Source organism: Lactuca serriola, chromosome 3, assembly GCF_051521515.1.
Source record: "Lactuca serriola cultivar US96UC23 chromosome 3, Lser_US96UC23_V15, whole genome shotgun sequence".
NCBI lineage: Eukaryota > Viridiplantae > Streptophyta > Magnoliopsida > Asterales > Asteraceae > Lactuca > Lactuca serriola.
The window spans coordinates 193,059,241-193,073,891 of record NC_136410.1 but is presented as its reverse complement, the minus strand read 5'-3'; positions in this window follow the sequence as shown (position 1 = coordinate 193,073,891).

Below are 14,651 nucleotides of genomic sequence, written 5' to 3'. Positions count from 1 at the left end.
TGTGGTGGTGGTGTTTGGCCTCATAGCCAAGATTTTAGAAGGATAGAAGGGAGGTGGGTTGGTTTTTACATAGAGGTCCACTGTTATGTGCATAAATGTATGTCAAACAATAGTATGAATAACTAAAGGTTATTAATGAGGTGGCACCTCATTAATCACCCTCATATTGTTTATATATATATATATATATATATGTGTGTGTGTGTGTGTGTGTGTGTGTGTATTGGGCCGACATTTAGAAAGAATGGAGTGGATTTGACCTTTTCTTGATTTGGTTCGAGTTTTATGAGGCCAATAGAAACAGGCTTTCGACCCATTGGGCCTTTAGGTGTGTTCACGCCCCAATGAAAATCCAAAAGGTAGTTTTATGGCTCTTTAGGGTGATTGTAGTTGTTATGGCCCAATAAGGCCCATTAAGGGTAAACTAATCCATTTTAGGCCCATTATAGTCTAAAACGTTAAGTTTCATGAATGTGGGTCCAATTAGATCTCATTTAAGGGTCCCAAGCTCAAGATTGTCAAATTGGAAACTTATTGGTCCATTAGGCCCAATAAGGAATTCATAGTTCATAATGAACATACACCGGGATTCATAGATTTCCAACTTTCAATTGACTATTCGAAATGTTTTATACAAAATTTTGATATTTACTTGGTGATTCCGAATTGTATTTTTTGTCATTGAATGAGCATCATTCATATTATCAAGTTAGGGTTACATTTGTTTATCATAGAAAATGTTTACAAGAGCATAGAATTTCCTAGCTAAAATTGCTAGTTGTGACAGATTCTGTTAGTTGGAATTTTTGATCTATTTGTTTTTGGTGAAATACATAACTTGTCCGCAAGTTATGGAACTTAAAGGGTCTTTTACATAAATGTTTTATGAACTCCATAACATATCCTAGACTTATGCAACGTCAAGAGTCTTTTCATAAAACCTATATTAAACTCATAAGTTATGGAAACCAAAAGTTTTTGAATAGTTCAAAACTTGCCCTCAAGGTTTGGAATTTGTAAATGCAAAGTCTCACTTTGAAACATTTAGTTCCAAAACCTAGAATTTTAAAAGTTTAAAATTCAACCCTTATACTATTATAATATTATAGGTTTAATATTTATATGTATGTATAATTGTTACCGTTACTAGGGGCTCGCCGAGTTTATCAGGCAGAGAGCAAGAAAAACCGATTTTAAGCATGAATCAAAACACAAAGCATCAAATTCAAGAGAAGCCAAGCCTAGGCTCTGATACCACTGATGGGTTTGAGCCATAAGAGAATTCCTATGTGCACATATAAACCCTAATGATTGGATCTAGGTTTCTCTAATGAACATGCTTTTCATCCAAGACTTGCAAACCCTAGATCTATGATATATAATTCGGAATTAACATTACAAAGTACATCTTGGTGATTACCTCTTCTTGAAAGCTTGAATCTTGTTATCCTTGGAGCTTGGAGTCACAATTGTCACTCCTCTAATGGCTTACAAATACCAAGAGGCAAGCGGATGATATGGAGAGAAGTTGAGGACACAAAATTGGCTCTAGGAGCTCCTTATGGTTTCTGGTAGCCGATTTCTATAGCCCCAGGGTCCTTTAAATACTAGAGCTGCTAGGGTTACAACCTGAAAACCCTAATTGGATTACTTAGGCCTTAAGCAGTCCAAGGATCCTTCTAGATTTGGGCTTGGACGAATTCAAGGAGTCCATACACCTTAATTGTGTCCACCCTGTGATCCATAAGGATCCACAACCCAAAACCAACTATCACACAATTGACGAATCCAAGGATCTTTTAGCCACAAAATTAATTCTTGTCTAATATTAATTAAACTATATGATTTCTCCTTTAATATATTAATCTATAATATATTAATAAACCATAATAACCTCTTTATTTATAAATCATCCTATCATGTTGCTCTGGTGACGGCAACCCAAAAGGACCATGCAGAACCGGGTTAAGTACTTAGCAAATATAGTTTCGGGCTTAGACACTAATCCAACAGTCTCCCACTTGGATAAGTCTAGTAACTATAAATATAAGCATAATCCGATTAGCAATCGTAGCTCTCAAAGACGCTGTCAAACTCTGATCTTATCAGTAACATGTCCTTTAGATAAGCGATCGTATAGCCCTCTGTTCTAGATATCATGCAGACAATCACATGGAACATAGCCATACTTATTGTCCAGCAGTTTGTTTCTCAGTCTCAGATTCATTTGGCATAGAACTGAATTGAACACATCAATTCAGTCCTGACAGAGCCTGGCACATAAGTCAAATCAAATCATTGAGGGGCCCTGATATGTCTTTTACCCTCTTAGAATAAAAGGAATAGATAAACTTTGACTTATATGCATTTACTATTTGCTAATCAAATTATGCACAACAATGCGTTTTATGACATCAAGTTACTGATGCGTTTTCGCATTATCAATGCACAACCAATCAACAAACAATAAACCATATATCTAGGTTTTAAGACCATATGATATTATCGTCTTGCGATCACTCGTGATAAATTCCATGAAGTGATTCCAGCAAGCATGGGTTTATTCCAATGCTCAAAACTTGTTCATAAGCACTCATGAACGTTGTAGCAAACCTTTGCTATGCCTAATACTTTTTAGACAACCTACACACCTATTCATGACAGTCTTCATTCATACCTACTTCCAACATACGAACGACTGTGGACCATTTGAATAATTCGATTATTCTTAAATAACTCAATTATTCAGGAAATCAAAACATGCAAAGTGAAACAATAGTTAAGCAATTAACATAAGACAATAACTTTACTTATAAATAATACTCCTTTATTTAATCATCAAATGTCAATTACATTTATCTATTACACGTTTCTAAACTATCTAATCTAAACTAATATCGTTCTTCAGCCCAATGCTCCTAGGATGCTGGAAGTGATTAACCCTACTCAGTCCATTCGTAAGCGGATCTGCTGGGTTATCCTCTGATGATACCCTCTTCACTACGAGGAGTCCTTCTTTTACCCGATGTTGAATAAAGTGATATTTTATGTCGATATGTCGAGATCTACCATGATCACTCGGTTCCTTGGTCAAGGCAACCGCTCCTTCATTATCACAAAAAACTTCCATAGGCTCCTTTATGGCAGGCACAACTCCAAGGTCTCGAATGAAGTTCTTCAACCAAATCGCCTCCTTTAACGCTTCGCTCGCTGCAATATACTATGATTCACACGTCGAATCAGCTACCGTTTCTTGCTTGGAACTTTTCCAAGTCACTGCTCCTCCATTGAAGGTAAAGATCCAGCCCAACTGCGAACGGTATTTGTCTCTGTCGGTCTGAAAAATGGCTTCACTATACCCTTACACCTTTAAGTCATCACTCCCACCGAGGACTAAAAACCATTCCTTAGTCCTCCGAAGGTACTTAAGAATGTTCTTGACTGCGGTCCAATGTGATTTTCCAGGGTTCCCTTGATATCTGCTGACCATGCTCAAAGTGAAGGCTACATCAGGGCGAGTACAGGTCATAGCATACATAATCGAGCCAACTGTGGAAGCATATTGTACTCGGCTCATCTCTGTTTTCTTGACTTCGGTACTCGGACACTGAGTCTTACTCAACTTGGCATTACTTTGGATCGGTAACTCTCCCTTCTCTGAATTATCCATACTAAAACGTTTTAGTACCTTGTCCAAGTAAGTATTCTGACTTAGTCCTATTAGTCTCTTACTTCTGTCTCTCACTATCCCTATTCCCAAAATATAGGAAGCCTCTCCGAGGTCCTTCATTGTGAAACACTTCCCGAGCCAGGACTTAATCTCCTGTAGTGTCGGGATGTCGTTTCCTACGAGCAGTATGTCATCGACATACAATACGAGGAAGCTAAATACACTCCCACTGGCTTTGACATATACACACGATTCATCTTCGCTTCATATAAACCCAAATTCTTTGACTTTCTCATCGAAGCAAAGATTCCATCTCTGAGACGTTTCCTTAAGTCCATAAATGGACTTCTCAAGCTTGCACACTCTATCGGGATGCTTCGCATTGACAATACCCTCTGGCTGAGCCATGTAAACATCCTCAGCCAACTTCCCATTACGGAACGCAGTTTTGGCATCTATATGCCATATTTCATAATTATGAAATGCAGCAATGGCCAAAATCATCCTAATAGACTTCGTTTTGGCAACTGGCGAGAAGGTTTCATCATAGTCAACTCTGGTAGTTTAAGTGAAACCCTTCGAAACCAATCGCGCCTTATATGTGTGCACATTCCCATCCACGTCGGTCATCTTTTTGAAGATCCACTTGCACCCGACCGTCTTACGTACGGGCACATGGTCAACCAAATTCAAAACTTGGTTGTAGTACATAGACTGAATCTTGCTGTCCATTGCCTCTTTCTATTTCGCAGATTCCGGACCTACCATGGCTTCCTTATAGCTGTTAGGTTCATCAAAATTTATTAGTATACTATCACTAATATACATGTCCCCTTCTGTAGTAATATGAAAACCATACAACTAGGGTTGAACTCTAACTCTTTCGGAAAGTCTAAGAGGTAATGAATTGTCAATTGGTTCAACCGGTGTTTCCTCCTCGGGTTAAGCGCCAACGTTAGAGGTACCTTCATCGCTCGGCTCTTGCATCTCTTCAAGATCAATTTGCCTCCTATTGCCCCTCTCCTCGCAACAAAGACAACATTGTCACTCGGTCTATAGAAGAGATATCCAAAGGATTTCTGTGGGTAGCTGCTGAAAATACGTTGCTCACTACGAGGTTCGAGTTTTTCGTGAGTCTCTCGTCTTATGAAAGCCTCGCAACCCCAAACCTTGATATGTGCCAATGAGGGAGCTTTCCTTGTCCAAATCTTGTGAGGTGTTTTGGCAACCTTATTCATAGGGATTAGGTTAAGGATATGGGTGGCAGTATCTAAGGCGTACCCCCTGAATGAGATAGGTAGTGAATCTCAACTCATCATGGAACGAACCATGTGCAACAAGATTCGATTACGCGTATCTGCCACACCATTCAACTATGGTGTCCTATGTGGCGTCAATTGCAAAACGATTCTGCATTCCTTAAGATAGTCATGGAATTCAAGACTTAGGTACTCTCCTCCTCGATCAGATCAAATCATCTTGATTTTCTCGCCCAATTGATTTTCCACTTCTTGTTTAAACTCTTTGAACTTTTCAAAAGTTTCAGACTTGTGCTTGATTAAGTAGATATACCCATATCTGCTATAGTCGTCGGTGAAAGTCACGTAGAAGGGGTTTGCATCCCTTGAGGGTGATCTAAAGGGCCCACACACATCGGTGTGTATGAGATCCAATAGACCCTCACCTCTTTCACAAGTGCCAGTGAAGGGTGACTTGGTCATCCTTCCAAGTAAACAAGACTCGCACACGTCATTTTCCCTAAGGTCGAATGACTCCAACACTCCATCATTTTGGAGTTGGGCTGTGCATTTCTTGTTGACATGTCCAAGACGACAATGCCACAAGCATGCTTTATCCATACTATTGGAAGAATCCACACACAACACATCATTTCCTAGTTTATCTACAACCATAACAGTTTCATAAATTCCATTACAAGGCAATGCTTCGAAATATAAAACACCATTTAGATAAGCATAAATAGAACCTTTCTCATTATCAAATGAATATCTAAATCCTTGTCTAAACAAACCATGAAATGAAATGATGTTTCTTGCCATATCTGGCGAATAGCAACAATTATTTAAATATAATCCTAATCCATTACAAAGCGCTAGAGAATACACTCCAATATTGGTGACAAGCGATGATCTTCTCTTCCCCATGATTAGATTTATCCTTCCACGCTCCACATCCTTATCTCTTCTTAATCCCTGCAAATCAGAACATATGTGAAAACCACATCCTGTATCAAGAACCCAAGATATAGCATGTGATGAATCATTACATTTAATCGTGTAAATACCTGCGAAAGATGGCTCGATCTTCCCATCCTTTATGGCTTGCAGATATTTCGGGCAGCTTCTCTTCCAATGCCCTATCTTGTGGCAGTGGTGGCACTCTGCCTCATTCGGGTTAGAGTTAGGCTTAGCGGAACCAACTTTGGTTCCACTAGAAGAGGTACCATCTTGGGATTTTCCCTTTGTGGCAGCTCTTTGAAGGAGCCTTCCTCTTCTTGCCCCTCCCTTGCCCAATGGCCAAAGCAGGAGCAACGGTTGGAGTGGGAGTTGATGCAATAGACTTATCCTTGAGATTTCTCTCAGCAGTCCTAAGCAATCCTTGAAGCTTGCTCAAGGTGACCTCTTCCTTATTCATATGGTAGGTCATGCGGAACTGGTTGTAGCAAGGAGGCAAGGAGTGAAGGATAATGTCAATTGCCAGCTCTTCATCAAACTTAACATTTAACTTCAGCAAGCGATCAACATATATCTGCATCTTTTGCAGATGAGCGGTAAGGGACTCTCCATTACCCATTTTGGAAGTGATCATCGAAGTGATGATCACATACCTTTCTTGCCTCGCGCTTTGGTGGTACCGGTCCACCAAGTCTTGATGCATCTCGTAGGGATAGTAGACTTTGTAGGACTTTTGTAGGTCAGCAGTCATGGTCACCAGCATGACGCAATGGACTTTTGTGGCATCACACTCATGGGCCTCAAAGGCAGCGATTTCTTCGGGAGTAGCAGTGTTGATGTTCACCTCCTTCAACTCCTTATCGATGACATACTCTTTGTCCTCATAACGAGTGACCATTCGGATGTTGCATATCAAATCATTGAAATTAGACCTGTCACTTATCACTCTCCCACACAAGTTCATGAGTGGGAACGAGCTGGAAGAGGTTGAGCCTGAAGCGTTGTTGTTTGAGTTTGACATCTGAAGAAAATAACAAAGTTTGATTAGAAATGAATCCCTAATTAAACAACCAAAATGAGAAATTAGGGCTAGGATCCAAAAACATTATTTACATATTAGAAAAGGGATGCCATAATCTAACATGCAAATAATTTGAAGGTAAGTGAATGACGATTCTCTAATTCTCCACCATGAAAAACAAAAAGAAGGTTAAGTTTTAAATGTATTGAAAACTCCTAAATTCCATTGAGATTCATTGAACTTTTCAATGGAATTTTTCAATCTCGATATGCCCCTCAAGTTTGTGACTGGGATGCCTAGGATCACAAAGCGGGTGTGAATAGCCATGTAAATGTACATGGTGCCCTCATTGTTACAATCACCTATTCGATGTGCCGGTTAAACACACAAGCTCCATCGAACTATGACAAACAATGAGTCACCCTTTGCCACCTTTTCTTAGAACCAATTCATGTGTCGGTTAACCACACACGCTCCACTAATTTCTTAGAAAGGGTACAAAGTGTAATTTCATGGGATTCCATCAATTCACTTTGCCTAAAGTAACTAAGATTGGGAATTTTGTAAAAACATTCAATTACTTTATATAGATTCATTATACTTTTAATGAGGAAGGGTTTGCCCTATCCTATCCGTTTGGCAAACGACCCACCACCAATCAAGGAAGCGGTGGGTGGAGTGGACACCCATTAAATGGTCATTTTATAGGCCATAACCTTATACCCCCCTTATAGATCGGCTTCGTGAATGAGGCCTACTAACGGTAAGACTAACATTTTTTGTTATGTATATATATATATATATATATATATATATATATATATATATATATATATATATATGTGTGTGTGTGTGTGTGTGTCTATATTAATCTTATAATATTATAAAGTATAAGGTTGAATTTTAAACTTGTAAAATTCTAGGGTTTGAAATTTAAATAGTTCAAATTAAACATTTTAATCATAAAATTTAAATTTCAAAATTTGAGGGCAAGTTTTGAACTTTTTCAAAACACAAAGAACAAATAGCAAATAATTTTTTTCTATTAAACATTTAATTTAATAATTATCTAAATTTGACCTAGTCAATATTACTTGCAAGATAATTCAACAATTAATTCAAATAATCAATTATAATAAAATAAGGAAATTATTATTTAAACAATTGGTAATTATCTTTTTTTTTTTGATGAGGATATTGATAAAAAGGTGATAAAATTCGGATTTTATTAGACTAAAACAATTTAGGTAATTATCCTTAAGCAAAACAGTAAGAAATCTCGAAATTCCCTCTGTCTGACGCTCCGACTCGCCGAATCCCTATATGGACTCGTCGAGTGCATCCAACTCGTCGAGTCCACAACAGGGCTCGCCGAGTTCATCAAGCAGAGAGCAAGGAAAACCGATTTTAAGCAAGAATCAAAACACAAAGCATCAAATTCAAGAGAAGCCAAGCCTACACTCTGATACCACTAATGAGTTTGAGTCATAAGAACGTTCCTATGTGCACATACAAACCCTAATGATTGGATCTAGGTTTCTCTAATGAACATGCTTTTCATCCAAGACTTGCAAACCCTAGATCTATGATATATAATTCGGAATTAACATTACAAAGTACATCTTGGTGATTACCTCTTCTTGAAAGCTTGAATCTTGTTATCCTTGGAGCTTAGAGTCACAATTCTCACTCCTCTAATGGCTTACAAATACCAAGAGGCAAGCAGATGATATGGAGAGAAGTTGAGGATACAAAATTGGCTCTAGGAGCTCCTTAGGGTTTCTGGTAGCCGATTCCTATAGCCCCAGGGTCCTTTAAATACTAGAGCTACTAGGGTTACAACCTGGAACCCTAATTGGATTACTTAGGCCTTAAGCAGTCCAATGATCCTTCTAGATTAGGTCTTCGACGAATTCAAGGAGTCCATACACCTTAATTTCGTCCACCCTATGATCCATAAGGATCCACAGCCCAAAACCAATATCACACAATTGATAGTTCTAGTCCCCTTTATTTAATTAATCTCTTTTAGCCACATAATTAATTCTTAATTAATTCTTGTCTAATATTAATTAAACTATATGATTTACCCTTTAATATATTAATCATATAATATATTAATAAACCATAATAACCTCTTTATTTATAAATCATCCTATCATGTTGCTCTGGTGAAGGCAACCCAAAAGGATGATGCACAACAGGGTCAAGTACTTACCAAATATAGTTACGGGCTTAGACACTAATCCAACATGAGTGTACGAAGGTAATTTTCATGGTTATTCACACCTTATTTGTGATCCTCGACATCCCAGTCACAAACTTGAAGGGCACAATCGAGATTTAAACATGCCATTGAAAAGTTCAATGAATCTCAAAGGATCTAGGAATTTCAATCGATTTAAAACTTAATTGTCAACTTCATTTTTCATGGTGGAAATTGGTAAATCGTCATTTACCTACCTTCAAATATTTTGCAATATGATTTGGCATCCCTCTTCCGAATTATCAAATATTGTGTTGGGTCCTAGCCTTAATATTTCATTTAGGTGTTATATTAAGGAATTAAATCAACTAACTTGAATTTCTCCCATTGAATTTCTCCCGGTTGGATTGCGCTGGCCCACAACCTCCCAGTTGGATTGCCGCGGGTTTGTTGACTGGTGGAACAAAGCAGTATGATCTCGACCCAACCACAACATGTCAGCATATGCATCAGATAAATATATAACTAGTTAATAGACAAAGAGACAGATCTACATGTCACTACCACATAGTAACATCCTATATACCAAGATATAGATTTAACTTATCACTATAGCATATGAACATCCTATATACTAGGATATATAACCTAGTGGGCCGATATTGGCACCTTCGACCCACAAGTATAGTAAGGAAAACTCACCTCTTAGTCTGAAAAGATAGATGAATACCACATAACTCTTTATACCATCTCTACTAGTGACTTGTACAATAAACAATGAGCTTGTCTTAAACTATTGTCCATAATACCCAGAATATCCTTAGGTCAAACTTGGTCAAACCCTAGCCAAAGGACAAAGTCAAAAAGTCAAGAAGTCAAACTTCTGGCTGAGTAAACCCAACTTAATATGCTCGTTTTCATAGTATACTCACCATCCAGAAATGGGACTCCATACGAGTATTATAAAGTCCTTTCATGTAACACTCAGATCTTGACCCATAACATCATTCTAAGTCATAAAGCTTCCACTTTTATGACATTCTGTGGCTAGAAAGGGTCGAAAAGTTAAAACCATAACTTAATAATCCATTAAGACACCATGACACTTGCATGGAAGGGATATAAGAACCAATATCACATTTTTATGGTTCTTAATAGCTCCATAATGGATAAAGTTTCCAACTTTATCCATTGGAATGATCCAAACAACCATGATCTAGTCTTTAAATGTCAAGGGGACCTAAAATGCATCTTTCTCAACTTAATCCATTAAGTCTAAGTCTCCAACCTTCTAATATGAATTAATATGATGTATATATGGATAAAGTTTCCAGCTTTATCCATAATAACAAATGAAGCTTTTAAGATCTAAACTTTACTACCCCAAAATAATCTAAATGAACAAGATAACTTGCATGACTCAAAGGGAGGGAAAAGGATCAAAACTTTCCTAGTTCAAGAGGTCCAAGAAAACATTCAAAACTGATCAAAAGGGTGTTGGAGTCCGGATCTAAAACATAAAATGATCTAGGGGCCTTGGAGAGTAATAAAGTTGCAAACTTTATTACTAACTCTCAATAAAAACTCATTAAAATGGACCAAAACACCAAATACACTTAGATCCAAGATGAATATGCAATAAAGCTTGGAACTTTATAACTTGAAAAGGTCTTGAAGGTAGATGAGAGTTGAGGTCTCCAATTGCCACGCTTCAAGGATCAATCTTGCATGAAGACATTGCTCCGAAACCACCAAAAAAATCCAAAAATGGATGAGAGAGGAGAAGGGAGGCTCAAATCTTGAAAATAGAGGCTAGGGTTTCTCCCACTAGGTTCTAGATATGACGGGGGCTAAGAAAATAACCTTAAACAAGAATCCTTACCTTTAAATACCTTAAAAACCCTAAAAATTTTGTGGGTTTTGGGTTGCAAAGTTCTCATGTTGTGAGAATTTATTCTCAGGTCGTAAGCACTCTTCGTTCCAACTCCGTGTTCGGCGATATTTATATCCACATAAAGGTTTTGATGAACTAAAAACCATAATTCGTGAAAGAAGTCAAAAGTATCACTTTTAACATTTTACCCTTTGACTCAAAGACACAAACAAAGGCTTTAATCACTTATCCAACATTGTCATCATCCAATAGGGTCTAAACCCCATTTCCTTGCAACCCAAGACCTTTACTTAATGCATTTATTGTCCATAATCCTGAAATAAGAAACTTCTCAAAACAGGATGTTACAAATAAAAGCTATATCTTTCACGAATCCAAATGCATACCTTATGTTCTATCACTTTAGGAATAATGAGGCTAGATCATATCAGAGGTTGGATCCATTTGGTATACAAAGTACACTATTTGGAAAATCCACTTTTAACACCTCACTAGATCTAGCCTAGGTATCCACTACAAGAAAAATACAAAATTGAAATGGAAGGTTGCTATAGAATGTATTTCCTCTATTATTTTGCAACAAATCGTGCTATAGAATATCGTTCCATAGCGAATTTGCTACCACATTTTATATGGAATTAGTTTTTGGTAGCAAACTAGCGAATTGATACGGAACCTATTACCCACTTGAAATTTAGATTATATTGCTGCCGATATTTCTATGGAAAACCCATTCGTAGCAAATTTGCAACAAACTATTTTACGAAAAAATTTCTTTGTAATTCTACTACGGATTTAAATATCGTGCTTAATCTGCAACAAATTTTTTCAGCAGAATGAAATTCCATAGTTGCTATGCTATGGAAGTAGCGTTCATAGCTATTTACCTACGAAATTGTACTAGGGAATTTTATTTCAATTGCTTGTTTGATCTGGAAAAAAACCCAACTAAGTTGTTAGGAATTAACTTTTTGAAAAGTTTTTTACATTATAATGCCATATTATGGACTTTATTTGCATAAAGTAGGCCTTCGAACATCCATATTCGCTAACTCATAAGCAGAGGAATAGAAATTAGGGAAAATCGATTTTGTCATCTTCAAGTAGTAGCATGAGACTATACGGATGGGGAGATCCGGTTGGAATGTGGACGACACAGACATAAAAGAATCATAGTCGGAGATTCATTGGCTTAACAAACTACAATGATGAAGACAGAAATTGTGGGTTTTTTCATTGGATTGACCCACAACTCCCAAACAAGTGGTATAGAGAGAAGATGTACAAATTGAGAGCTCAAGCCAATGGTGAACATGCATTTTAGATGGCCCCCCGTGTGACGCTTCTATCAAGTTTCTGAAAGATCTAGTATGCTCAAGATTCATATTAGAATGATATTGCTAATTAACATATGATCATAAGTTTCACACTAACAACGACTTCATACAATTAATTATTTATTAGAAATTGATTTTAATAAATATGCAGTAAACTCTTAAACAAAATGGTAAATATTTATTTCATGGAAATAATTATTTTACAACTAAAAGAAACACATTATTTCATATGGTATGCATTGACATGTCATGCATAAGTTCTTGGATTAGGTGAGTCTTTTTTCTTTTACCTAAAGATAAAGTTTATATTTTATAAACTTTGACTTTATAAAATCTAAACTATCCTTTCCTTTTTCACTCTATGGTCGAAACTAGTAAAACGAAAGAAGAGTGTGTTATCTTCAATTTTTTAATTCAAAGAATTATGCCTAAGAGAGACGTGTTCATGACATAAGGACATGGTTGCATTAAAGTGCTACGACCAAATGGTTAAGGACTTTACTTTAAGACCATAAACTTGGGGCTTGGGTTTTTCTCTCGTAGGAACGCATGAAAAAGTCATAGGCTGCCTCACTCTCTTCATATTGTTCTCTAAATTGTTTAGAGTTCTTGATTACTTGCATCATTTTGCTCTATTTGAACCTTACTTGGGTTTGGTTCAAAGCTTAAAAGTTTTATATAAAGAACTAGCATTCTACATGAGGTTGGTGCATTGTTGGTGTCTCAAAGGTTCCCTATTCTTCATTAAAACTCAAGCCTTCCAAGAGGGCTCAAGGGACAACAAAGCTTGTTATCATCTTCTTTATTCTATGGTCGTGGTTTTATCTTTCCATTTTCTTGCAAGATGATCCTTAGTGGGTTGTAACAAGCTTATCATGTTTTAAATTTGAAGTCTTCTATTTGCAATTTTAGAACTTTTTGAAACTAATTTTGAACTAAAACCCAATAATTTGTATCAAGAGCCATCTTGCAAGTTTGGTTAGACTTTATCATTTTTGGAAATCTTAGTTTTTAGATAATATAGATAACTGGTTTTTGTATAAAAACAAGTTCATACATATTTTCTTTGACAAATTCTTAATTCACTACTAGAAAAATAGCCTTTTACGACGCTCATTGTGTGTCGTAAAAGGCTCAGACGACGCGCAAATGCGCATCAAGGAAGGCCCTGTCATGAAGAGAGACGACGTGCTTTTGCACGTCGTCTATAGACGACGCGTATTTACGACACGCAATGCGTATCAAGGAAGGCCCTGTCATAAAGGAAGACGACATGCATTCGCGTGTCGTAACCTTACGACGTGCGTGTTAATGACACACAATGCGTATCATTAAAACCCTTGTCAAGAAAGGCCATGTTATAAATGAAGATGTCACACATTTTTGTGTATCGTAAATTTAAATGTTTAAAAAAATATATTTATATATTTATTAAGTTTCAAATTAAATTTGCATTTACTGTCTCATAATAGAAATAAAATACCATATAAAAAAATATAATCCATTGCATAAAATTTAATGTCATACAATTCTATTTCTTACAATATATAAATTTGTATTCATCTAATCTACTCTTGAACTGTTAGAGAATAACTATACTAAGATTTGATAAAGAGCATTCTTTGCTTCTGGGCGGTTGGTTTCCAAAACACCTACTACTTTGTTGATCTTGCAATGAAGCTTCCCTGCTGCAATGAATCGTGATAGCTCCCTGTTTCCCCCTTCAAATTGAAACAATCACACACACGTTGTTAAAAAGACCATAATACCCTCATGGTACATATAGCAACAAATAATTCAACGAAAATAATGTTAGATAATTTGCTTACAGATCAACGAAATCAACTGTGACACCAAAAGCCTTTGCCATGTCTTCAATGGTGACACGAAGAGGCACATGCAGATTGATAAGGGGTTGCTTTTGATGATACGAAGAGGCACATGCAGTTCCTCTCAGCATCATAAGCATAGACACCCAACGAACCATCCTAAACACATATGAGAAAAATGAATTCATAGAGTTCACAGAAAAAAAAGTAGAAGAATATGGTAATCTTGCAAACCTTTCTGTAGCATTGAGATACCTGCTTGAAGATGTAGATGATAATGAAGACTAGATTAGATGTAAATAATAAAGTTGGAGAAAAAGAAATTAAAGAAAGTAAAGCTTTTCTAGCTTCTCTACAAGCAACTGCAATTAGAGATGGTCATTCAAAGCTCTTTTAAAGAATCTTCTTTTCCTTGTGACTGCATGCTCTTAATAGATTATAACAAATGCAGTTTATGCTGGATTGATTTGACATGTTAGTGACACTTGAAGAGCATACC